The sequence below is a fragment of the Parus major genome, chromosome 1A (assembly GCF_001522545.3).
Source record: "Parus major isolate Abel chromosome 1A, Parus_major1.1, whole genome shotgun sequence".
Lineage (NCBI taxonomy): Eukaryota > Metazoa > Chordata > Aves > Passeriformes > Paridae > Parus > Parus major.
Window position 1 is genome coordinate 65,646,133 of NC_031773.1, and position 26,334 is coordinate 65,672,466.

The 26,334-nt window shown below is 38.6% G+C and overlaps 1 protein-coding gene across 11 annotated transcripts in view; it reads right to left on the minus strand.

Moving 5' to 3' along the window:
• PLEKHA5 (pleckstrin homology domain containing A5) overlaps positions 1-26,334 on the minus strand; it is a 166,657-nt gene that overhangs the window by 69,127 nt on the left and 71,196 nt on the right. For 2 of the 11 annotated variants that reach the window (XM_019006716.2, XM_019006715.2), the window contains exon 1: positions 15,989-16,131. The exons of 7 other annotated variants lie outside the window; for them this stretch is intronic. The gene's annotated coding sequence lies outside the window, so the exon portion shown is untranslated. Of the gene's footprint in view, positions 1-15,988; positions 16,132-26,334 lie in introns of those variants that run through there. 2 more of the 11 variants (XM_019006717.2, XM_015628341.2) reach the window with 2 other exon arrangements.

The following is a 26,334-nucleotide window of genomic DNA, read 5'->3' on the forward strand; positions in this document are numbered from 1 at the left end:
TAGAGCATTATTGACTAAAAGTTGACTTCAAACAAAAGCCTAATAAAAAATCCACACTGCTTCCATGGTGAATGAATGGATAAACCTTCATAAACCTAGAGTGAAAGATTAGAAAGATACCCCAATTCTCTGCATTTCCTCTACTGGGATTTTAGAAACCTCCTAATGCCTAAATGGAGAGACTATGTTACAGAGCTTAATTGATGAGCGAGCAATTGTCAGTACTTTATCTTTGTTCTAAGTTCAGCAGATTTCTAAGTTTAGCCCCTGAAGAAGCTGTTGTTGCAGAAATCTATCAATTACAGTGAGGAGACAGGAAAGAGACACTGAGGACAGTCTATTCCTAAATGCCTTGGTCTTACAATGTCTCTCAAAGAAAGAGATTAAAGAGAATTCAGATTCAAAACATTCCTGAGGTGGCATCATCCAGGTTTCTTTGGTTGGGTGATCTTTCTTTTCTGAGTCCTCCTTTTCTTCCCTTCCAAAATCTTTTTTTTCCCTGCTATGACACTTCAGAAACTCTCACACCAAAATGAAAAAAAGAACCAAAAGCAAACTATGGAGATGAGCTGGACAAAGAGCTTCGCGAAGACGTTGATTTCCTGTTCGCATTAAATGCTGGCAGGAGACTGTCAGCTGACACCCATAAACGTGGAAATAAGTGGATCAGGACTTCTGCTCAGGGACCAGAAATACTCAGGTCCACCCAAGAGGAGGCACATCCCGTGTTTTGTGTGAGACCACTCTCAAGGACTGCAGTGGGGAAGCCACACAAAGCCAGGAGGGAAAAAAGGGAGAGGGTGGAAAAGTGAGAGAGGAGAAGGAAGAAAGCAATACTCAAGAATAGTTTGCTTAAGGTTTGAGTCATATATCAAGTTAGCATTCCAAAACCACAAAAAAACCCTTAAACACAAAACACCATTTTCCTTACTAATCACACGGGTGTTGAGATGTATAGGAGGTAGCTGAGATTACATAAAAAAGGCAGAAAACATATCACAGACATGACCCATGCTCCTCTGGATTGTACAGTACTCTCCTTCTGGACCTGTATAGTCACTTCCTTCTAAAAGGGCAAAGGGAAAACAGACTTTTCTTTCCCTTCAGCTCAGACACAAGTGAAATCTCATGGGTGAGCACTGGAAATTCAGCTTGTGCAACTAGCAGTGATGACAGTAAATATGTCTAACTGGATGAATAGATTTTAAATACTTCCCTTTGAAAACTTTTTCATTACTCATGTAATTGTTGCATTTTTGGCAGTAATTTAGCTGGTATTTTGACAAGACTCCTCAAAATACTTGCGCAAGGTGTAGCGAAGCTTGATAATTATTGTCATAACCCTCCCACATAACAGCAGGTTAAGGCATTTGTTTTAAACTCCATCTTGCAGAGCACACAGAGTTTTACTCAAACCAAGCTACAGTTTGATATTCACAATCTTCAACATCCAATTTAGACAGTTGTTCAGTTATTCATAAGTTTCTGGGTACACACAGACACACGTAGAATTTAGTTTATTATACTACAATAATCTATACATCATCAGTAAATCTCAAGGGAAATAAAGCAAAAAATGTTTTTTACTAAGAACTCTAATACCAACTTGATATCAAGTTCAATGTGTAAATCAGAGTTCAACTCTGCATATCTATGCATCTGTACTTTTATATTGGTATGAGAGTGGCTCACTTGGACACATCCAGCTGGAAGCCAGTGTGTTACTTCAGCAGAGATACAGCCCTTTCCTGCTCCTTCCAGCTTTTCCCATGGTTTGAGAACATAGGATAACCACACACAAAGTCTTCTGCACTTATAATGAAGGCCATAACTGGCCCTTACTATTTTAGGATCCATATTAATGGCATGCTAAACACTAGAGACAAAGACAAGTGAAAATTCCCTGTGTATTTCCTTACTATTTATGAACATATTCTCCAGACTTGGTATGTGGCACAAACTATTCCTCATTAATATTTGCTACTGCAATGTGCTGGGCTCCAGAAATCTACACTAAGATGACATGAGAGAAGCATTTCAATGTAAAATAAAACATGTTTTATTTTTGTATGTATCAAGATAATATTCTGGGCATGATTCCAGTAGTGGTTTCATACCTGCCATAAAAGAATCAGAAGCAAACTAAATCAAACCAACAATAAATACGAAAACACAAAACCCTAACCACACCAAAAAAAAAAATAAAAAAAAGTTAAAAAAATAGCCTCACATGTCTGGAAGGTCCATTTTTAGATATCTCAGTGCAAGACAACTGATACCAACCTAGCAGCACCAACTTAACTTGACCCCTTTTCTCCAGAATTTTTCAACTTCTCCTTTCCAATTCTTTCCTCTGAAAACTGCAAGCTTTGGCATAATTAATTAGTTAGCTTAGTTCTGGCACATGGACAAGCCCTCAGAGCAAAAAGATTTATCCTGTTCAGGTTAGAAATGACAGTAACCTTGAATTTGACTCATGTTATTTGCTTTCTTATCTACTCTCTTTCTCCTTTCCATCCTTTGAGACTCTTAATCTCTTTAGAAGGCAGGATTACTTTACTTATTTTCTAGACATGTTCAAAAAAACCTTGTTGTGTAGTTTTAATCTACTCACTAAATGTACAGTCAACAGCAATCTTTTTGTTGGTTTAATGTGATCCAAGGACTGCTGAAAAAAAAAAGCCCTCAGATATATCATTCAGAGATATTATTCTATTTGTAAGCAGCATTTCTATTATTCTATTTGTAAGCAGCATTCCAGGTGCAGAGCTTGCCAACAGAAGTCCTACACAAGCAGGTTTCTTTGTTTTCATTCTATCTCGTGTTTACAGGACTGCTGACCCAAAATGCTGTGTACCAATGTTTTGTTCTAACACACAAAGTCAGCCAAATCAAAATTCTAATCAGTTTTGCTATTTTGAAATCACTATTATCTCTGTCAGTATATTGCATAGGAAATTAACTCAGATAACTGTAGGTGGAATGGAAAAAGGAGATATGTTATCCAGTTGTACAGGATGATGCACACAGTTAAAATGAAGGGTTGGACCATTTTTCCTCTGGAACAGAGCAGTTCACAGTGGTAACAAAGATCAAAGTAGCAGGGTGGAAACAGTTGGTTTGGGGTCTCTCCACTGAATGATTTGGTTGAGTTCTCTGTCTGTCCTCTTAAAAAAAAAAAAAGCAGGGCCAGAACTCCCCAAGACACATCTGGTTTTCTCCCACTCAAATTAAAACTAGATGCCACTTCAAAGCTTCTCTCATGCCCTTTCTTTGTAGCCTTTATTTATGTGTTCCTCAGTGCTAAGGCCTTCTCATTTGCTTACTGTCAATGTGGCCATCAAAGCAAAGGCTGAATACAAACAAAATCACAAACCAGGACACAACTTTTAAAAGGCCTCCACATCTTTAATTTAGAAACACTGTTCCCTTTGACAAATGAGCACTGAAGAACATGTTCCTGAAGAATGCTGCACCAAATATCTGCTTCCTAACATTTATACTGTTTTAAGATTAACAGACTGGAAAACTAATCTCTGTTATGGACACACACAATCCCTATACATCACAAATATACTGAGTGGTATTTCTTATGAGAAGCAGTTTTTATGCATTTTCATGACAAAATAATTTAAAAGATGACAAATATGGTAAGAAGACCAAGATTACCAGAGCAATAAAGTCATTCTCTATGCATTAATGCTGAATTTTTGCACTGATATTTAAAGCTAAGGTTCAACTGGAAACAACCATAAGACAAGTCTAGGCCAGTTTGTTTGGCTTCTGTGAAGCCCTTAATTCCTCATTTGGGCAGGGGAGGTGGGGGATGAATCAAATCAGACATTTCTACCTTGTGTGCTTGCTTTGCAGCACAAGAATGTCTCATTTCTAATAGCAGGAAATGCAGTTACATAACGAAGAGTTGTCTGAACTTGGAAAAAATTTAAGTAAATGCAGTCCCTACTCAATTGCAAGCAAGGATGTGGTCTGTGGCTATACTGACACTTACATTTTGCTAAATCTGTAATGCCACATTTTACAGCAAACAGCAAATGCAAGCACTTTTTCACCAGTGCTATCATACCCTAGAATTACCAGTCTTTTTCCAATTAAGGTTTTTAAACAACAAGTTTGGAAACGGGGCTGCGTGGCTCCACAGGGAAACATCTGAGTATGGTAAATTAACATCAGGGAGTCCCAGCAGAAGAGGGAGGGATAAAGAGACAGCCAGTCCCAAAGTGCTGACAGACCTGCACCACATCCCATACGTGCACAGAACAGAGTGCTTCTCACCCTTTGTGTATGCACGTGCTTGGGAAGGTGAAGACAAAATTCTACTCATTTTCTTGGCAGACAATGTAACACCTAAACTGGAGTTACTGCTGTCACCATTTTTCTGGGCTGCTCAGAGTTTATTTTCTCAGGCAACCTGCCAGTTCTGTGGACTTTCCTTTTAAGTCCTCCTCAGTTACATTTATAGCAGCTTTGGTATCTTTGCTGCTGCTGTAGTGAAAATCATCTGGACATTTCTATACAACAGACTCTACTCCAGCTTTTCATTTATTTTTATTTTCCAAACGATTAAGCACTGTTGCCCCAAAATGATAAACTTTCCTTTCAATGGGACCATTCTAAACCCACATTCATATTCCAGGGAAAATACTAATATGAAAACAGCCTTTTCTCACTTGAACAGAAATGATTAACATGCTCTCAAGACATATTTCCAATGTAAAACTAAGTTTACGTAAGCAAGAGCAAACATAAAAAAAAAAAACTCTTTCAAAATGCTAGGATGAAATACTTGCTAAAATAGCATGCACTCTATTACAGATTGCAAAGGTTTTAGTAAAGGACTCCTCTTTCTAATCAAACACTCCATTGTCAGAAAAAGTTACTGTTTTCAGGGTTCCCAGAACTTTGTGGGAGGTGCCTTTTATTCTGTAAATGGCATATCTGGCAATTTGTAAACTACTGAGACTCAGTAAGAGCCACAAAGCCATTGTGGTAATTTGCGAGATGTATCTGCCATGTGCCATCAATTTATGTGACATTTCATTACATTTTAAGCCCAGGGTCTAATACAGTACCCTGATAGTAGCAGTGTGAATGAAGAAAACTTTAAATTCGGTGATTATTACTCTGTAATAAAAATGACTAACACACTGTTTGGTATCTGAGGTAAGTTTAGGAGAATAGTGAAGTGGGTGTTAGAAGGCAGAACTGTCTGTAAGCTTCAGACTTGAAATCCAAGGATCCTTCAGTGGTTTACTACCTGGAGAGACTCCAAGAACTAGAGCAACGTAACAATTCTGACATGAAACCCCACAATGTGTTTTCTAAAGAGGAACAGGATTTGGAAGAGCATGGTTCAGCAGGTTGTTTGTGGACCAGAAGCACCACTGGATTCTCCAATCTGGCTGCTGCTGTCTCTTCCTGCTGATGACAGGCCACCCATCATCATGTCTGAGAGGTCACAGCGAAGTGCCTGAGGACTGGAAGGAAGCAAACATCACCCTCCTCTACTTGGCCCCGGTGAGGCCATACTGAAGTGCTATATCCTGTTCTGGGCTCCTCAGGACAAAAGAAACGTGGAGCTCCTGGAGCAGATCCTGGAGCTTCAGAGATGGTGAGGGGACTGAGCATCTCTCAGGAGGAAAGGCTGAGGGAGCTGGGGCTGTTCAGCCCTGAGAAGAGATGGCTGAAAGGGGACCTCATCCTTGTCTGTCTTCAGGGAGGGCTCAGAGCATGGACTGTGAGGCCCAGAAATGGGACAAGAGGAACGGGCAGGAACTGATGGCCAGGTTCCACTGAACATGAGGAAGAACTTCCTCCCTGTGCACTGTGCAGACCAAGCACTGAACAGACTGCCCAGAGAGCTCATCTGCCTCCCTGGAGAGATTCCAGAACTGTCTGGACACAAAGCTGTGCCGTGGGCTCTGGGATGGCCCTGCCTGAGCAGGGAGGTGGCACCAGATGAGCACTGTGGTGCCTTCCAACCTGACCCAGCCTGGCACTCTGTGAAGACTGACAGCAGATGTCTGACCAGCTCATGTTTTCCAAAATCTTGTTTATGCACGAGGGACACTGCAGCCTCTCCTGAAGAGGTAGAGAGGGTAGAAGTGGTGAAAGTTAACTTGTAGAGAGGGCAACAAAAAAACACATTCAATTAAAAAAACAAAACAAATCAAAACAAAAAACCAGCCAACTAACCAACCAAAACCCCAAAACCCAAAACAACCAACCAACCAACCAACCAAAACAAAAAACACAACCCAACAAAAAGAATGTTACAAAACAAAAAAAAGCTCTCTTTGCTGCTGGAGTTACACTAATAAATTGGGGCATTTCATTAATTAGAAACCACTCATTGGTATTTCCTTACACATACAATATTAGAAATTTTCAGAAATAAACCCAACTTGTACTTACAAGGGACAAATGAACACTGATTGCATGAGCACAACTGTACAAGACTACCAGAAGAAATTCATCACACCAAGTAAATTAGAGATAACTCAGTTGTCTTAGTCAACCCCTCTACAACTACAAGCATCAAATTCAGTGAAAACCTTCAGCAAATGCTTGGTAGCTACATACCAACTTTTACTGTTTTTAAAGCTCACTAGACAGAAAATTATCTACCACTAAGCTCAGTTATGCAAGCCTTGGCCTTCCTAACTTATTGGAAGCCTAAGTGAGATATGTTCTTGAGCAAGTGTTAGAAGTAGGAATTCAAAAGGCAGTTCTGACTTATGCTTCCATTTTACTGTATCAAAATTAGAGGTATTTTACAAAAGAAAGCAACTTTAACAACAATTCTTCTTAGCAATTTTAACATGTTTATCAATAACTATATTTTGAAAAAAAAATGCTAAAGATACTTATAAGAAAAGTGAATGCAGACAATTTAAGCAGTTTAATACCTATTGATGTGGAAACAATTGTGCATTTGTTAAAAAAACTCCTCCTACAAAACTCCAAAGAAAAAAAGCTCCTGTATTTATTGAGTCACAAATCCAATAGATACATAAAACCAGAAAAATATGTATAATTTCAGTGAATTACTATCTCAAATTGAAGAATTTCAACAGACGTTTGGTAAAACCAGTGTTGCTTTGCAAACCTCTCTAAGTACATTTGGATCAAAAAACCCAATATTCATTAACAGAAGTAGATGAATACCTTATTTAAGTTTTCTACCTTTGCTGACATTTTTATCTTTCTCTTATCTGGTAGTATTTATCCTTACTCAGGTTTGTTTGCTTTTTGGGTTTTTATATGTATGAATGGCAGGTTGCTTTGTTTTTTTTGTGCTTGGTGTTAAGATTGTGTAAATCACACCAATCCTTTAATCATTTTAGCCCAGGTTACACAGAAGTGTTAACAACATTACAGTCTCCAGACAGCTACACAACTTCAATTTCTTGATCACTTCAGATACCTGGGAATTGGTATAGTCACTACACAATTACACCTGTGGTAATCAGCCATTTTTATTAAATAAAAGCACATTTCTATCAGTAACTCAGCAGAGGTTTTAAAAGAAAACCACACTTATTGAGCACTTACATCAGAATACATCAGGTCAGAACTAGACCTGATGAAAAATAGAAAAATAGTCTGGCAAACTTCTGCTAAGAAATTGTCATCTGGGAAATGATTAGAAATCTTTCTTTTAGCAATCTTGCAGGAGAAAGCAACTGAAATGTTGGTGCATGCACTTGTCTACCACTTGTAACTGTGGTACCTATTCAGACACATCCTGTATTTCAAGCTGTCTCTCCCAATAGATCCTATTTTGCAAGAAATAAGCTCTGAGACTGAAATTTATAAAAATAATTATTTTATAAATGAACAGTCATCACTAAGGCTTTAATCACTGGCCTTCTTAAAGCCATTGTGAGAGATTTAATTGAATAATCTTGGTGGTCCACTGATAGAGCATATGCAAATATGTGCAGCAGACCCCAGAGGATAATTAATTGAAGCTTACAACATGTGTGGGCCTGCATTCATCTCAGACAAAAGAGTACAAACTCTATTAAAAATCTTCATTGTCTGTGACGTAAAGTTCAAGCACAGAGACACATGGGGTACAAAGTGTGGCACTGAACTGGAACACTGAACATGTCACTTGTCATCTCCAAAGTCCAGCAGGGCAGCTGAGCCCTTCTTTGAGCTCATTTGGGTGCAGCTTCAGGAGCTGATCATTTCAGAACAATAATCATATTATTGCCTTAAAATAATAGCAGCAAGTTGTTCTGAAAGTCTCCCAAAGATTAAAACATCAGCAACAAATAAAACTGGTTTGGGATTTGTAATTTGTTTGTAATTTGACATTACAAGTAGATCAGAAATTATCTCAGGATTTTCTCTGAACTCTCACATCCTTTAAAAGAGATCTTGCACTGTTTTCTTGAAACATCCACACATAATGTTTATTTTGCTCCTAAATCAGACTAACAATCCTGGAGCAAGGTATAATGTATTTTAATTTAGAAGTGTGGATGCCAATCAGGCTTGTGGGAAAACTGAGAATTGATCTAACTGCAGAGAGGCCACATTTATTTAATTTTTAATTCATCATTGCCTATTATTCATCTTGTTCAAGTATTTATAAAAAGTAGGCAGGCCTCAACGCTTCAGCAAATACTGCTTTTCAGGAAAAGCATCCTTACTCTATCCACAGAAAAATACCAAGGAGTATCATACTTTGACGTTGTCCTCTCACAACTTCATTTTAAAACATCAACATCCTTATCAGGCAGAGAATGTGAGCCCAGATAGACCCACCTTCTGATCTACAGCGATGGCTCACTGCTGCTGAGGTGAGTTCAGCTCTGATTGCCAGAGTTAAGTGAGTGTCTGAACTAATTGTTGGTGCTAATACCTGTCAGCAATTAGCAAAACCAGCCCTGTGCAGCACTTAATTCCATCCTGCTTAATGCTATTAATCTACAACATCAACTCCTTGCTTTGATGCATATGATCAAAGAGCAATGGAAACCCACGGTTTTATGCAATGAGAGAAGGGCTGAGAAATGTGAGACAGAAAAAAAGCAAAAAAAAAAGGCAAATTACACCTGCAACTGGAGACGGGTGCCCTCCCTCTGTTACCAGGCCCAAAATGGAACGTTTTTTGGGAGTGTTTATCCAACAGTACCCTGTGCTGCATCCAAAGCAGCACAGCCAGCAGGGTGAGGAAGGAGATTCTGCCCCTCTGGTCTGCTCTGCCACCAAGCTGGTCAGAGGGATGGAGCACCTCTCCCACGAGGAAAGGCTGGGAGAATTGGGAATGTTCAGCCTGGAAAAGAGGTGTTGGGTGACCCAACCGAGGCCTTGCAGCACCTGAAGGGAACCTACAAGGGAGACACAGATGGATTATTCCCAAGGGCCTGGAGCGACAGGACAAGGGGGAATGGCCTCAAACTGACAGAGAGTGTCTTTAGATTGGATATTAGGAAGAAATTCTTCCTTGTGAGGTTGGTGAGGCCTCTCAGGTTGCCCAGAGAAGCTGAGGCTGCCCCGTCCCTGGAAATGTCCAAGGCCAGTTTTGATGGAGCTCAGAGCAATCTGGTCTATTGAAAGGTGTCACTGCCCACAGCATGGGGCTGGAATTAGATGATCTTTAAGGACCTTCCAACCCCAACTATTCTGTGATTTTATGGTTCTACAATCTAGATGCACTGGTCTTATGGAAAATGCCCAAGGTCACGCAACAGTCAGATTCATACCAATAAAAGCAAAAAAATCCAAATAACAAACCCTCTTTCAAATACAGTTTTAGTTTGCTTCCTCTTGATCTGTTATTATATGCATTACCAGAACGGGCAGGATTCTCTTTCTGTTAGTTCAGAACACACAGGAAAAAGTTAGTTACATTATAATAGTGTTAATCAAGTGGTGCTAATATTTAAGATTCCCAGCTGTGCAGAATTCTTTTACATCACTGCAACATCTTCCTCCAAAATTATTTCAAAAATGCCAACTTAGTTAAAAAACACAAACAACATACTAAAGAAAAGCAGTTGAAAGCATAGTCTCATATACAAAATATGCACAATAAAAGTTATTTTGAAAAAATTGATATTTAGAACCAGTCTACCTAACAAATAGTAAGAAAGACAAGTTAACCTGAATACACTGAAAGATTAAATCCTATTTCCATAAGTGATGCTTTACTTCTTCCCATCTCAATGCCAAGTTTCTTATAAATTAAAACCACAGTTTAGACAGATGGCTGAAGAGGCAGCAACACCAATACTCACTATCAGGTAAGGAAGCAGAGCAGATGAAGATTAACACTTTCACTCTAATTAAAGTAATTTGGCCTTTTAAAATGAATTTTTAAAAAAAATCTGTAAAATGGGTAAACACAAATTAATTATTTGAAGTGTTATTGTTAATACACTAAACTAAAAAAAAAACCAACAAAAAAAACCAACAAATTTTCTTTTTAGAATGTACTTCATGTATGGTCAGGTGTTTTAAAAGTTGACTTGGCCAAAATAAGTACCACAAGAAAAACAGCATTTAGGTAGCAGGAGATATCATCATTCAACTTACCAGATGAAATTTTAGAACCCCATCTGATCAAGGGTTTACGTCTGCCACCCACTGCTTATATGCAGACTGTCAATCACTTTGATGCCTGTTGTCTCATATAATCAAACCACTAGCTCTGAAAGTTCAGAAATTTCCATTTGACAAAAGTATTTCTTGGCTGCCTCCCCTTGTATTTTTACATCTTTGATTTCAACATCTACACAGATTGATCTGCATTATCCTTTTACTTCAGAAATGCAAAGGAACAACTAGAGTTTATTTACAAAGTGAACTGTCAGCACATTTGACAGATCTGCAGGAAAAACACCCAGCAAAAACCATTATAATTCAGTAGTCCCCTAGTTTTACATCCCGACTCTCACAACTATATCCTCTCCTCACAATACAATGGAAATAACAATTAATATTTATTAAAGACTTCTGCTGACCCAGCAACACATGCTCCTTCTGCAAATGGCAAACCAGGTGGGTCCTTCCAAGGTTAAACTACAGCAGCAGAGAAAACGACGGGACAACACCTCTTGAAAAGATATGAAGCCTCTAATGACCTTGCCAGTGTTTTCTTCCATTAAATTCAAACTAAAGTCAGAATCAGAATCTGGGAGCTGTTTTTCTTTCTCAGGTGGTTTTTTCAAGCCCAGGGTACAGTAAAGAGACATGGAATTGGCTTTTTTGGCAACAGCTAATTGTTGTGTAAAAACATCTTCAGCCTCAAGCAGGCAAAAGTGATGTTTTTAATGTGAGAGCACCTAATTTGTCCAGTCACTTCTAAGAGTGTAACTATATGGTAATGAAAAATATCCTGGTGAAGACTTAGTTCACTGAGAAACACCTTATGTGAAGTGAAAATCAGTTAATTCCATTTGTGTCAGAGCATGGGGTCAGGAACAGAAGAACACTGGGTTGATAGACATAAACTCAACATCAGTCATTTCATGTGATTTTAAAATGCCAAAGAAAACCCCAGAGAAAACCACCTTCTGGATTGGGTGGGAACATTATTTTTTATCAACTTCTTTAGGAACTTCTTTAAGTTTTTCTTATGTTGAATCTGGCTTTGGAAACACTTTTAAAGGACTAGTAAAATTGTACCCAAAGAAGTCAAATTAACTGCTGTTTACCATATGGAGTATTACTCAACTCTTCTCTTACCAGTAGAAAACATGAACATAAGGAAGAGATTTGCAACTCAGGGAATATTCATATGAAACCCAGAAGTGAAAACTCCTTCCCTCATTTTATTTTTCTTTCTGGATTACACATTGTATCAGGAAAGCAGATTTTAGGCTACATTTCAAGACTATAAAAAAGGGGATTTGTAAAGAAATATGTTTTTACAGTATCTCTCACCATATAGACTCTTTGCAGAATCAGCAGCTTTAGAGATGTTCCAGATCCATAAAGTAACTATGCAGAATTTTTACACATCTCCAGCTACTCAATACAGTTCTACTTGTTATGTACCTTCTGACACTGAGTTGTTTCTGAGTGGTTTTTTACTGGCATGCCAAACCTCCTTGTGTTCTTTGTGGGGATCCAGCCTCCATATGGGTGTACTCCCTTTCCTAACTCCAAAGCGTGGTAAGTTTTGAGATGTATTTAACCAGCAGGTTTGGAGTAGCACAATATTTTAGAACTGGCACAAAGAGATAAAAACCCAACACCCCTGGTCATTCCTGGCTGAAAATACTAGTATTTATTTGTTTCTTTGCTTTACAGCCAGATTCCTGGTGCCCCCTGAAGCTCCAGGCACCACACAGCTCATGGAACAGGAATCACAGACTGTATTTAACCCCTTATCAGCCTGATTTTGTGCACCCTGGCAATGAAATCTCTAGAACAGGCCATGGGCTAGAGCTGTATAGACAACAGCATTACTCTTTAATGGTGGACATCACAATAGAAGAGTTACTTGAAGATGGAGCCCTTGAAGGTATTTTTGAGAATATTCTCCTCCTATGCCAGTGGGATCTCATAAAGCAATGAATTTTAACAGCAGAAGGCTGGGAAGGGGAAAAAAAATAGACAAAAAAAAAAAAAAAAGACATAATTTCACCAGCAATTTCTCATTCCACATAGAGAAAGGAGACTAAACTTAAGTCTTGCATGTTGAAAACAAACTGTCACTTGAATAACTCCTCCATGGAGCAGGAATTTAAGGAGTTTGACCACACTGTTGCCTCGGGCTGGGATGTTTCCCCATGCCTGCTGACTGTATGGTGTGCTAACACTCAACACGCTCCTCGTCCATGCCTGCCTCAGGCAGGGACTCTGAGGATGCTCTGCCAACCACAAGTCAGCAAAAAACATTTGCCTTGGTCTCCCCTCCCTCCTCATGCCCTTTTCCTGGAGATAATTAAGGCAAAACCACCCAAACCAAACAGTTCAGCCTACTTTACGCATTTTAAAGGAACAGAAAATGAGCAAGCCAAAATACATGTTGGTCAAACAACTTCAGATAAAATTTATTTTCACTTCTGCTTGGAGAGCTCCAACCCTGAAATGACTGGCATTCCCCCGTAACTAAAGTTTTAAACAATTTAATGCCAAGCTAAAAAATTTATTTCATAGCATGTATGTTATAAAAGCAAACGTGGTCTTCACAAAATAAGCATTTTCAATGTTTTGCAAAAAAGAATATGCTTAAAAGCGAAAATAGATCAATGTCTGAAGCAAATAAAATGTTGAGTTCAAGCAGTAAGTTCATCAGCTTCCCCAAAAGCAAGTATGAACAAGCAACAGCGCCTTGCCATGAATATTGTTCATGTTTTTCCTCATTAGGCAGAAGGTATTTTGAGGTAAAGAATTTGTTCTGAGATCATGGCTCTAAACTACTTCACTGCTCCAGTGAAATCAGAAATTTTTCCCTTCATCTCTCCACCGCCCAAAATAAACACCCCACTTCAAACTTTTGGAAATTTTTGTCTGCATGACAGCTTTCTCTTTTTTACTGCAGAAAATTTGTTCCTATGTCTAGATAATGGAAACTGCAGATCACACTGAACGTTCACACCTGGTGTTCCAGCAGGGATCATATTATTTAGATAAAATAGGAGTTTCAATACCAGAAGAACTGCATGTCTTTTCACCAGTAAAATAGGCAGACTGATACACCTGGCTCAGTTCAGAAGCAAAGCCAGAGGTTTCTTTCAATCATGTAGCTCAGTGACACATAGCTTTAAATACATCAATATGTTCCTCTTCTAGCTTATATTAGGTAGCCACACATTTAAAGGAAGATATACTTTAAGGTTTAAAAAAACTTGCTCATATTTGTACTGTACCCTTTTCTTCTTTAAAAAAAAAACAACAAACCAAACCCCTAATCCTACAAGAAAATGGGAATCTTATGAGCTAGAATGTGACTCCTATGGGTTGGAAAAAGCAAGTGGAAAATTCCAGCTATCCCCACACTAACTATGGCTCCGTTCAGTTAACCAACAAAGCCAGAAAGTTTCATGTTAGCAACCATGATCAAGCCAACAGATGCAGTAAGCATTTCTAGACCTATACTTAAGAAAGGTCCCTCATTCCATTCCCTTTTCTTTTCTGGAAAGAATTTAAGCACATTATTATGTGCTTAAATGATTAACTTGAAAGTATAGCTGCATGGGGTTTTTTTGCTAAAGAAAAGCAGCAAATTAGAAGTTTATGCATAATCCTAAATTCCAGTCAACAAAACAGCACAGCAGCTATTTGTGCTGCTCAATTTATACAATTCCAAACCTAAAATGCTACCATCACTTCATTTTTGTGCATAGCCTCTGTATTTATTTCTATCTAATAGTACATTCCATATATCAAAAAGCACAGCGCACTTTAAACATCTTTGAAGACAGTTTGATATAACTGCCTATAAAACCGATTATGGCTAAGCCCAAATCACACTAAAAAAAAAAACAAACCTAACACAACAAACCAGTGATAAAACTCATGTTAAAATTTAACTTACCAATTTTATGGAAAAAAAAAAAAAGATAAACATCTCACAAAAACTAAACATTAAAATTTATCTAAATTCAATGTTAGGATTTATTTGGGAACTATAATGGCACAGAAAATAGTTCTGTTCACGACAACAGAAATTTAAAAACATTTCCCAGAGCTCATTGTTCTTCGTTCTGGGTTGGGAGCCAAACCACCTACATGAAGAGTCAGAGCTACAAAGGAACTTCAATGCTAGCAGTCATCTTCCAAAACACGTAAATCATAAATATTACATCAATTCTGCATCTGCAATATATCATCACCACACTACTGTACCACAAGAATTGCCAGTTGATGCATTAATGAAATTACCCTAAGCACAGGTTTCTGGAAGCTGATGTATTACATCCACGTAGCCACCCACAGCTCTGATTCAGACCATCCAAATTCAGTCTGGAATTATTTCCTGATGAAAATCAATACCTAACTTTTACCAAGATGAGTTGCACTAATCCCCAGAATCTTCAAACAGATGAATAAGACATTTTTGCATATATTCATCCATCAAGACTTGTCATCCTTAAAGAAACACCTAAAGAAACCAAAACCAAAGTGACACAGCAAAAGCCTGGGCTTCCCTTGCTAAATACCTCTCTGTAGATAAGTGTGCTGTAATTTTCTAGATATAAAAAAACACCCAAACCTTTTCAAAATTGGAATCTGACAAGATTTCCAAATGTCACAGGATTGCAGCACTTTTACAATTAGACTTTTATCTGCCAGGAAGGAGAAAAGACAGCATGTATTTTATATTTCTCCTATAATAAGAAAACAGTCACCATGAAGTAGAAACTGTAGTGTTTACCAGTTATTTAGATCCTAAGCTATAACCAGATACTCTTTTGTGGGTTGATCGGTGTTTTTCCCTAAGTAATTTTTATGCTGACAGATTTTGCAGCTCAATATACAACATCCCTGCAGAAATAAACACCCAGGTGATACACACAGATATATACACTGACTAAAAATGTACCTGGTCTTCTGTTTTCTGACCTCCACAAGCATCTACAGCCCCCCCCCAAATTTCATTTGAAACCTGGAATCCAGTAACACTGCCATATGGGCAGTGTGTTAAAATCAGGTACCTTACAAGTCTCCATTTGGAAAGTACTTCCCATTCAGCAAGCTAATTAAAATAAACCTCAAATTCCTGCTACATTCAATCTGTATGACATGATTTAGCAAACAAGCATGTCTAAATCAAAATCTTGGAAGTCAGAGTTACAGTAAGTAATAAACACAACTTCTACCTACAATAAAGTTTCTACTTAAAATCTTCAATGCTAAAAAAGTTGTATTCTGCTTTGCATATATTGTGAGATATCGAATGCTGGATTAAAAAAATCTAAAGAGAAGCATTCTTTTCCAAAGTGGGAGGAAATGCTTTATGTCTTCGGAAAAACAGTCATTAAAATGTATAAGAATTACTCACCAGTCTCCAGAGACATGAATTCTTTACCAGAAGCTTGACAAACAAACAAGAAAACACATGGAAGGTTGTGAGGGACAACCCTTTTCTCTTGGAAGCTGTTTCCCAATGAACACTGCACAGCCCTGACCCAGAGGAAAAGCAACTTAGCTGTCAGGATTGCTAGACTCTGAGAAAGCTGATACCAGAGTGATGTCACTTATTCCTGAAATGTTACTGCAGCTCCAAACTATTGACTCTCTCCTACCAATAAATCTCATCCTCCAGATGATGGAAAACACAACGTTTACAGCAGGATTAAGTTTCAACAGGAGATAACAGTACAGATTTTAACAGCATATCTTGAGTTTTAGACAAACTATTAGTCAGAGAAAGTGAAAAAAAAACCAACAAAAAACAAAAAAGGCCCCAGATGTTATCTAAATATGCTCCTCTAATTACCTCTAACCTGCAAAGATTTTCTTTCTGGAAGCAATAGTCAAAAACACTTCATGAGATGAAGGGGAAGAGCAAAGACTGGCACCACAGCACTGGGCATCTGTCTATGAAACTCCAGCTAATTCAGCTGAAAAGTTTTTGGCCCTCACCTTTCTCCCTTTTCTGACTCCTTTCTGCCCCTAGGTATGCCCCACAATTGAAGCTCAATCCTCAGGAAGTACTTGCCCAATTCCATTGGAAAACATTTTTTTTTTTTTTTTTAATTTTATTTTTTTATGAATAGGGGAAAAAAAAAATGAGCAAAACCATAATGCTTGTAAGCTAAAATCAGAACTTTTAATACTGAAACAGATGCTAATGCAGCATGTGAAGCTATAAACATCGTGGAGAACACCACAGAAAGGAAAGAAATCACCACAACAGGCACTGCAGGAAATTTCTGTACAGGAGAGAAAAAACAGGGACAAATACTCTACTTTAAAAATATAAAGCAAATTAATAAATTATTTGGTACATAAAATTCACTTTTGCAAGAGTAAAAAGCAGAGTTGCAGCTGAAGGGATGGCTGGGATATTCTACAAAATCCCAAATTTTAAACTAGAGAGCAGGGATCTTTCATTTTAAAATCCTAAACATCAAAGGTTATCTTCATGAATATTTTTCAAATCAGCATCACACACATCTTTAAATATGACAGCCCACAGATTTCCAGCAGTCCTGAGCCAACACCATCCTAATTTAGAGCTGGTTAGTAATCAACGGGGGCACTGTGTGGGCAAGCACCGCCTTCAGTCAACTACACTGAGGGCAGTGCAAGCCTTTCTGCACAGAGGAGGTCTGGATTTTTGTACATTTGTTAGTGAAAATATGTCAGCTATAAAGAGACAAGTCTTGCAGAACGATGCAAATTCACAAGATAAATTGCTGCTTTTTATAAAATGATCCCACGTGTGCAAGATAAGAAATTCTAAGGAATGAATAAAGTAACAAAGTAGAGGGAACACGAAGGACTTCAAAGTAAAGAAATGGCAACTCAAAACAGAAAACATTCTTCTGATAGGAAAGAATAAGGGAAAAGACTGGGAAAATACCCCCAAAGTGGCAGGCAGATAGAAAAGGCTTAAAATGGGGGTCAAAACCCGAGTTATTCCTCAACTTTCAGTGTGAGCAGCATCAAAACCAGAAGCTGGGGGGCAGAATGAACTACAAATAAATGCTGGGTACAAGCTGCCATGGGGGCCAGGAAGGAAATGGTTAAAGAGAAGCAGCCAAGTGCAAAGCCAGGGCTCAAACATGGCCAGGACACTCCTGCCAGGACCCAAGCCTGTTCAGAGCTAATGGGTGAGATCATCCAACCCTTCTGTGTCAGAAAGGGGCTGGCTTCAAAATCCACAAGTGCTAAACCCCGAAGGCAAGTGACCTATTTTGAAAAAATTTCACCTGTCACACTTAGAATAGCAAAAATCTGGAGTGATCACAAAACCTGTGAAATGCTGTTTTCCAAAAAAAGTATGGAATATGAGACTTGAACCAAACATTAACAATGCAGAAATGAGTTGGAAAATATGAGTTTTGCCATTGGTCATGTGTTAAGTGGTTCAGATTAGAGACTGTGCCTCTTTCTCTAACTTGGCACATTTAATTTACAATACTGATCCACTGCTTGAAATGAAGTTAGCAATCTTCTCCTCCTTTTTTTTTGATAGTATGTGTAAAGTTTTATAGAAGTAATTCATCTCTGGTTAGTTCTGTGGCATTAAAGCCTCTTTCTGTAAGAGCTGTGCTATTTCCAGAAGAATCTAAATTTCATTAATAGCCTCCAGCCCTGAGATCAGAGTTAAGATCTGATGAAGCATTAGCACATGACACTGAAAGACAAAGACCAAAGCAGCTGGAAGAAAAGAGCTAGCAGTTTTGAGACATGGTAGCTTACCAGAGTGTAAGGGCTGATTTTGAAAGAGAAAATCTTAATATTTAATTACACCAACTTCCTGGTTTTGTCCAGTTTTCGATTTAATTTTAAAAAACAGTTTTTTTCTGAAGGCCTTCAAACAGAGATTGCAGTCAGTGCTGAAGCATCATAATTTTCAACAAAGAGCTTAACTTCCTAAAAATGTGAGACAGCTAAAACTAATCCTAACAATCTAAATCAGAGCAGGACAACAGGACACTCATTGTCCCTGTTGGTCTAGAGAGAGTTATGGACTGTTCCACTGAACATAATTTGCTATTTTCAAGAAGAAAATTTTCGGTTTTTTCAGCCAAACCAATACAAAGACAAAACAACATAATTCAGCTGAAGGAGCAGGGGAAAGTAAAATTGCTCTGGGGCATATATGTACAGATAACCACATGGCAATCTTACCTTTATTTTCCACAGAATTTGGGGGTTTATGTTCACATCTAAGTTACTAAGATCTTTACTGTGTTATTTGATTAAGGTCTTTAGACATCTGATTTAGGGAATATGCCTCTGATTAGTTCAACAGGCTGCCTTATGGCCAGTCAGTGTAAATGCTAGAATATACAAAAAACCTTAGGTCAAAAAGATGCCACATGGGAATGAGGCTCATACAAAAATGTCAGATGAACAAGACTCTTGATGATCATCAAGTTCAACCTCATGCTCAGAGGTAAATCCAGTGCCAGATCAGATTGCAAAGGCCCTTGCCCAGATCAGTTTCCAAAATCTTCAAGAAAAGCATGGAATCTTTCTCTGCTCCAGAGGCTCGGATTTTTTACAATTATTATTTTAATCTGTTAGAATGTGCTTTACTGCAGTTTATCACCATTGCTCTTTTAACAGTTCTGAGGAGAGTCTATCTCATTTATAAAGTCCACGTAGTTAATGAAAGACTGCAGTTAAGTCCCTGCTTTTGTCATTTCTTCAGACTAAACACATGAAGAACCCCCCTTCATCCTTTTCTAGCACATTCTATGTCCTGGCCCTGTAGCCTGCTAGTGCTGGACTCACTTGTGTTTGTCTCCCTCTCATACTGATGTGATGAAAACCAGACAGATTACTCCAGAAGAGATATTCCAAAGCAACAAATTGATGGGAATAATCACCATTCTCCCCAGGGCAGCTCGACATTTAACCTCCATCCCCATTAGAGCTCCCACCAGGAGCCGCAGGCCATTTTCTGGGTGCTGCTGCTCCACCTGCACTCTCGCCCTTGCAAGATCCACTCTGCTCCCACTCCAGCTTGCTGAGGTCCCTGTGGGTGCCTGCCATGCCCTCTGGCACTCTGAGCCCTTCTCCCAAGGGTGCTGTTATCCAGGAACTTGCTGATGATGACTTGCCTGCTGACGACTCGCTGATCAGCGCCAAAATAGTTCCACCCCAGCAGCAACTCCAGGAAAGACTCCTTGCAAGCTGATTCAGAACTTGAAACTATTGATTGCTTATGCTGCAATCAATTCTTCACCATTCATCCAATCCATACCCCACAAAGGTACCACATGGAGATACATCAAAAGCCTTGCTGAATGTAAGTGGTCTCCGCTGTTTTCCCCCTCAGTTTCAGAGGCAGTCACTGTAGGAGGTAGACAGGTCAGTCAGGCGAGATTTTGTAGCTTTTTTAAATACCTTGTCTCTTTTTTCTCTTTTGATTCTGCTGCTGTGCTTCTTCTGCACTTCTTTTCACTCCTGGATTTCTCAGTCTCCTCTGAGCTGAGCTCCTTGGGGATGTTCCCTCATGGGGGGTCGTGCTTATCACAGTCCTCTGGGTCAGGACAAAAACTCCACAGCCTGTTAGGATCTTGTTTCTTGTGTTTATTAGGATGTTATCACAAAACCTGGCAGGTCTCTCCAGACTTTCTGCACAAGTTCAATTCACTGCAACCTGGCTCATTTTCTTCTGATGGTACAAAATGGCCTCACTTGTGGCTCACTTTGGCTTTGAAGGCACAAAATGGCCTTAAACTACACAGTTCTTTTATCTTTATACTTATTCTTATCCAATTAACAATAGACACACATATTATTTTTCTTAATGACCTAATGACCCATCACCTGTGTGCTGCACTGCAGCATTCTCTATCCAATCACTCACTATTACCAAAAAACCTGTGGAAGAAGAACATGAAGAGGAAAGAAGGAAAAGAAACAACATTCTAAATCCTCCACCTTGTATTCTGGTTTCTAAACTGTTTTAAACTCTATACTTTAACTTTTTCATCCAGTGACTTAAGAAAACTCTCTAATCTACACACTCACACTTTTAGCTTTTTCTATCTAACTAACAGTTGTTTTCATGTATCACCATGAAAACATGCTCATAAATTTCATATTGCATGAAATTCAGTGTTTTTCTGGATCTTAGAACTAAATATCAGAAACAAGGGCCCACACTCTGTGTCTCAGTCTCAGATTTTACTGTTTTACATCCTTTTTTTTGGGATACATCCTTGCTGGCTTTTTCTGATTACCTTCCAGTCTTTCACATGCCTAGAAACAGTTTAAATGAGAACTTGCTCTTTAATATTCTCAGTGAAAGAGGTGAAGCTGACCAGCACTTAGTTACCTGGTTTCTCTTCCTTGCCTTTTTTTTTTCCTTAACACAGTAATGTTTGTCTTTTTCCAGTCATCAGGGTTATCCATGTTGATAAAAACCACTCTCATGGTGACATCTGTCAGCTCACTCAGCACCCTCAGCTGTTTATGTTCCTAGAATAAGAATCCATGGCTCTTTCAAGCATCAGTCAAAAAATAATTTTAAAGTGAATGTTATATCAAAAAAACCCCAAAAAACCAAAAACAAAAAGCAACCTAGGAGGGGTAAGGGCCTTAGGGCAGCTTAGATCTGTCAAAACAAAAAAAGAAGAGGTGGAACAACAAATGACCCCATAGGAAACACATCACTGGTCCAGGTTGCTGGAATGCTCCACGACCTACTGGGAGCTGCCATCTGATATTTCTGCTGTATCCACAACCCTGCTGTAAATCTATGACTGAGAGCACTGAAGTGTTACCCAAACATTTCTTTAAGCTTACTCTGCTTAGTTTAAGCTCTGTACACCACGAGCAGAAATTATAATGAATTTTAAAGCGGGAATATTCACTGCTTGCTGTTGACAGTACAGACAGAACAAGTTTTCCCAAAAGGAAAGCCCAACCTTGGCTTGCAACTGGAATGTCTTGTTCTGTCCCAAACATCAAAGAAGTCAGAGACACGTCATGGAAGCTGCATGCAGCATGAACATTACCAGTCCAGCTCCCTCAGCAGGGAAGGCAAGGGCTCAACAGCCCATGGGGCACTTTTTTCCCAATTACAGTGACACACAAAGACACTGAGAGGGAACCTTAAATGAGCTTGGGAATAACCAGTCAGCATTTAGAGTTGTAGTCTTTCCAGAATAACATGTTTATACATAGCCTTTGATTCTATGCATTGAAAATGAAAAGAAACAAAGTGAATGTTTCCTCCTTCCCAGTGCTTTCAGAGGAAGGGAGTAGCATTTTTATATTTACTGCTGAAAGACCAGGATTAAAGCAAATGTCTGGCAAAAGAATGCATTCATTTTATAAACATATATACATTTCTCAGCTACAGCATCTTTTATTAAAGCAAACTGCACTCTCTTGCAGCAGGAGTTGCCATTAGGCAACAGCTGATACATAACTTTTTAGGGAATTTTAGCTCACTGCTTAAGCCAACACCAGTCAGAACCTACTCTTCACTCAATCACAGGATGGTTTGGTGTGGAAGGGACTTTAAAGATCATCTCATTCCAACCTCTTGCCATGGGCAGGGACACCTTCCACTATCCCAGACTGCTCCAACTCCTGTCCAACCTGGCCTTGGATGCCTCCAGGGATGGGGCAGCCACAGCTTCTTTGGGCAACCTGTACCAGTGCCTCAGCACCCTCACAGTAATCAATTCCTTCCTAATACCCAGCTAAACCTGCCTTTTTCCATTTAAAACCACTGCACTTACCCTCTCACTATCTGCCTAAGTTCCTCCTTTTCCTAAGCCCCCTTAGTTCCTTCTCTTGCTTTTCTAAATTCCACTTCATGTTTAATCCAGAATACAACTCTTCAGAAAAGAGCAATCACAAAACCTGATTATCTAGAGATTTTGATCACTGTAAAACAGATTTTCAAGAGTCTGCCAGACATGAAGGACCCACAGCCTCCCACAGCTCATCATTAAGGCCTGAATCTTGAGATGGAAGGCAGACCCTTATTCCATTCCCAGTCCCCTGTGACAGTCTTCTGCTCCCCCCAGTGGCAAAATCCCAAATATAATCCACAAGGATGCTAAGGAATCATCATCACATGCTCATACAGCACTGTTCTCGGAGGTTCTTCAAACCCAAAATTTCCAGTATGCAAAGGACTTTTGTTATACAAAAAATAAACAACAGTCTAAATCAACAGTTATCTTGATTTGTGCAAAAAAAATGTTTTTGGACTTTATAAATATAAAGTAGTTGATAATGGAAACTTTAAAAATTAATCTATAATCCTAAAGTTGACAGCAATTTTATTTGGTTATGATAAATAAAAATTTAAATATTTATTTATTTAATAAATATTTATTATTTATTATTTATTATTTCTTTTATTTAATGACTAAAAATATTTTTGATGCAAGTACTACTAGCAATCTTCTATTAAAGAAGTGTCACAGAAAGCTGCTGCCCTGCAGACATCACTTGCCTGCTCTTATCAGCCATCTAATGTTTTCCTTCTCTGAAGCTTCAAAAAGTTTTTTAAAAAGTGAGCACAATAAGAATATTATATCCTGAAAGATGAACCAAATGAGTGTTTAAAAAATAATCCTGACAGCATAATTTGAGGATGTATCTCTTACATACAGTAAACACTCTTCTATATTCAAAGACTGACTGCAAAATGACGTTATTTGAAATATTTTGTGACTTATATTAGTGATTACTTACCAGCTACCTTCAGTAAGGAATGATAAGAAAAGAACCCCAGGGCTTTTTTTTATTTCCTGCACTGAATGAAGTGAGACACTGAACCCACATTTGAAGGTCCAAAACACTAACACAAGACTTTAAATATCTTATGTAAGTAAATAAGTTATGGAATCTCACCAGTCCAAACTGAACCCATTGTACACAAATACAACTTAATAAAGTTACACTCAAACTTAATTCTAAAATTTATCCCAGGCTTTATGCAACCCAAAAGCTTTCCAACATAGCTACTGAAAATCACCTATAGGCTGTGCTGCTTTTAAATATATTTAAATGTGAAATATTTACAAAAAGTCAAAGCTAAAAGGTTAGAGAAGCCCCAAATGTGATTGCAGTTAATATGGTTTAAACTGCACCTAAAGAACTTCTAGGCTGGAATTTTTCCTCTTATTTCAAAGAATTACTTCTAAAGCTGAGAAATAACAGCCTGCATTATTTTTCATACTTCAAATTTCTTAAGAGCTATTAAGTTAAAGCCCTTGGACTGTCACAAAGTGGTTCCAGCCAGATTTCACCTCCCTCATTTATCCTGAGGAACTAAACAATGAGCTCTCCCTGACAGTAAGTGCTACACACATGGAGCAATGATGTCAAATGTTGATATTAGCATTTCTGCAAGCTGCACTGAAGCCAGCAAGGCAAGGTTTACACAAGGATCTTTCATTACACCCATGGGCAGTGCTGGAAATGGGTAACAAGCAAAGAGATGTTGCTCAAACTTAAAGGCAGCACTGCTCTTTGAGTTAGGAAAGCTGAAACCCACCTTGCTGAGTTGAAATGAGGTGTGTTCATCACACCAGTGAGAAGACAAGGAGTTTTAGAGTCCAACAGAGGGGAGCAAGGCTTGCTCATGTCATTCTATATTATTCTTCCCTTTTTTTCTCTCCCTAAAAAGGAAGGTGCTAAATCAGTGGGATTGGCTAAAATGGTCAAGAGAATTACGTGGTTTAAAACCACTGAGCTCATGAGTTTTAAGACCGAACAGCTTTCTGAATTTCATTTCCAGGTTTGTCTTTCAAACTTACTTTGCAGACTTTCCCTGAGGATTAAGATTCGTGTGTGACATTCATGTGACATTCAGCTTTCTAAGGATTTTTCTCCACTGTCTTCTAATGATTTTGCAAATGTTCATACTAGTGCAGAGCAGTTGCTTACCTTCACTGGCATGGTTTCAATAAGTACATTCCAATCAGGTTAGGTCAGTCATTTTGATATCTCAAAAATAATCAAGATATCAAATGTTCACTACTTGAGCTTGAGAAGACACATTTCCCCCCGTAATTATAACAAGATTCACATTACAAACAGTTCAGCTCTTTACAGAATGAATTCTGATGATTCACATCTATTGGATACTGCCTGTCAGAAAACATGAATTTAATGTTTTGACAGAAACAGAATTGCTGGTAACCATCCCCTGTGTCATAAAGGACTTGATACACACTGCAGATACATCTAGTTAGAAGTTATAAGCTTCTCTATTCTACACATTGGGGGACTCTTTTTCTATCATAGATGACATGACAGAGTTATCTATCAGTAACTTTAAACATGTAAATTATAATTTCTGCCTCTGGAGCCAAGACTGATGATAACTGAATCAGCAAAGGAATCTATTGTCTTCAACTAATTTCTTTTCTAGATAAAGAGCAGCAGGGTCTTACAGGTTTTTATTCCTTACTACTGTAATTCTTCAATTAAAAGTTTCTTCTATTTTCATTCAATATGAGAAAGCTGCAGAGAAGTGGAAGTGTATTCACATTTTTATCAGTAAGAATGCTACTGGTCCCCCAAGTTTAAAGAAAGTGTAGGCTGTTTGCAGACACTGAAATGCTTTTCAAAAAGGGTGCAGTGTTCAGGGCTCAAATTGTAAACTTTCCCTCAATGCCACATGGATATCAGTGCTTTGCAGGGAATCCGCTGGAAACATTTTACAACTATTAAAAGTATTTTTCTTCTGATATTTTTCAAGGAAGTGGCTGCACCATTTTCATTTTATCTTTTATATGAAACTATGGAGATAAGAGACTGGGAAGCTAAAGAGCTTTCTGGATCAGAAAGTCTGGAAGTGTTAGAGAAACTACAACATGGTTGTGGTGAGTGTAAAGCAGTGGCTAAATTTACACATACAGTGTATGTGTAAATGTGTGTATGGGACACACCCCATGCACTCACACTGCACTGACCCTGACCTTTTTTTAGCTTCTCTTCTCTTGACTGCTGTGCTATTACTTTTCCACAAATCAGTTCTCTGACTTTGTTCCAGCTTTACATAGGTGCAGCAGAAGTTTTCTTAATTTTTTGCATGAAAAAGGAGAAGGGGAATGCAGTCAAAGACTCCCAACATCACCTCAACACAGCTGTCAGAAAATGGCACATTGCTGCTCTACTAGACACGTCACTATTACATAAAATAAAGAAATCAAATATATTTAATTCTCTTGAAGTCCCACACTGATTAATACATTTAATAGTCCTGTCTTACCAAAGATGAAACTGTTCTTGCTTGGTTTCAACACAGACAAGGTAATGAAATAAAAAACTGCATCCGATGGATGAATTTATCAATCTGAATCTATGCTGTGAATGTGAATCATCACAAGGACACAACGAGACAAGAACATCTTGGTGCTCAGGGCCCTGAGCTGATGAATTTAGGACCTTAAACTTACCCTTTCACAGGGCAGTGCCGTGGTATGATACCAGAACAGACTGGACTGCGAGTCCGCTGGAATTTCTAAACGGAGTAACGCAAAGCTGGTAGCTGATATCGAAACCAATCCAATTCCTGAGCAAGAAGTTTCTCTGGGGATATTTGGCTTTTCTTCCTATGGGGCCAGGTGCAGCTTTGCACTGACATGCATTTCAGGGCCTGAGGTATTTGATTGACAGTCATCATCAAGCTAATTGCATCAGGGCTGTGCCCTTTGGCTTCGCTTTCTGCTTCACCAGGCTTCCTCT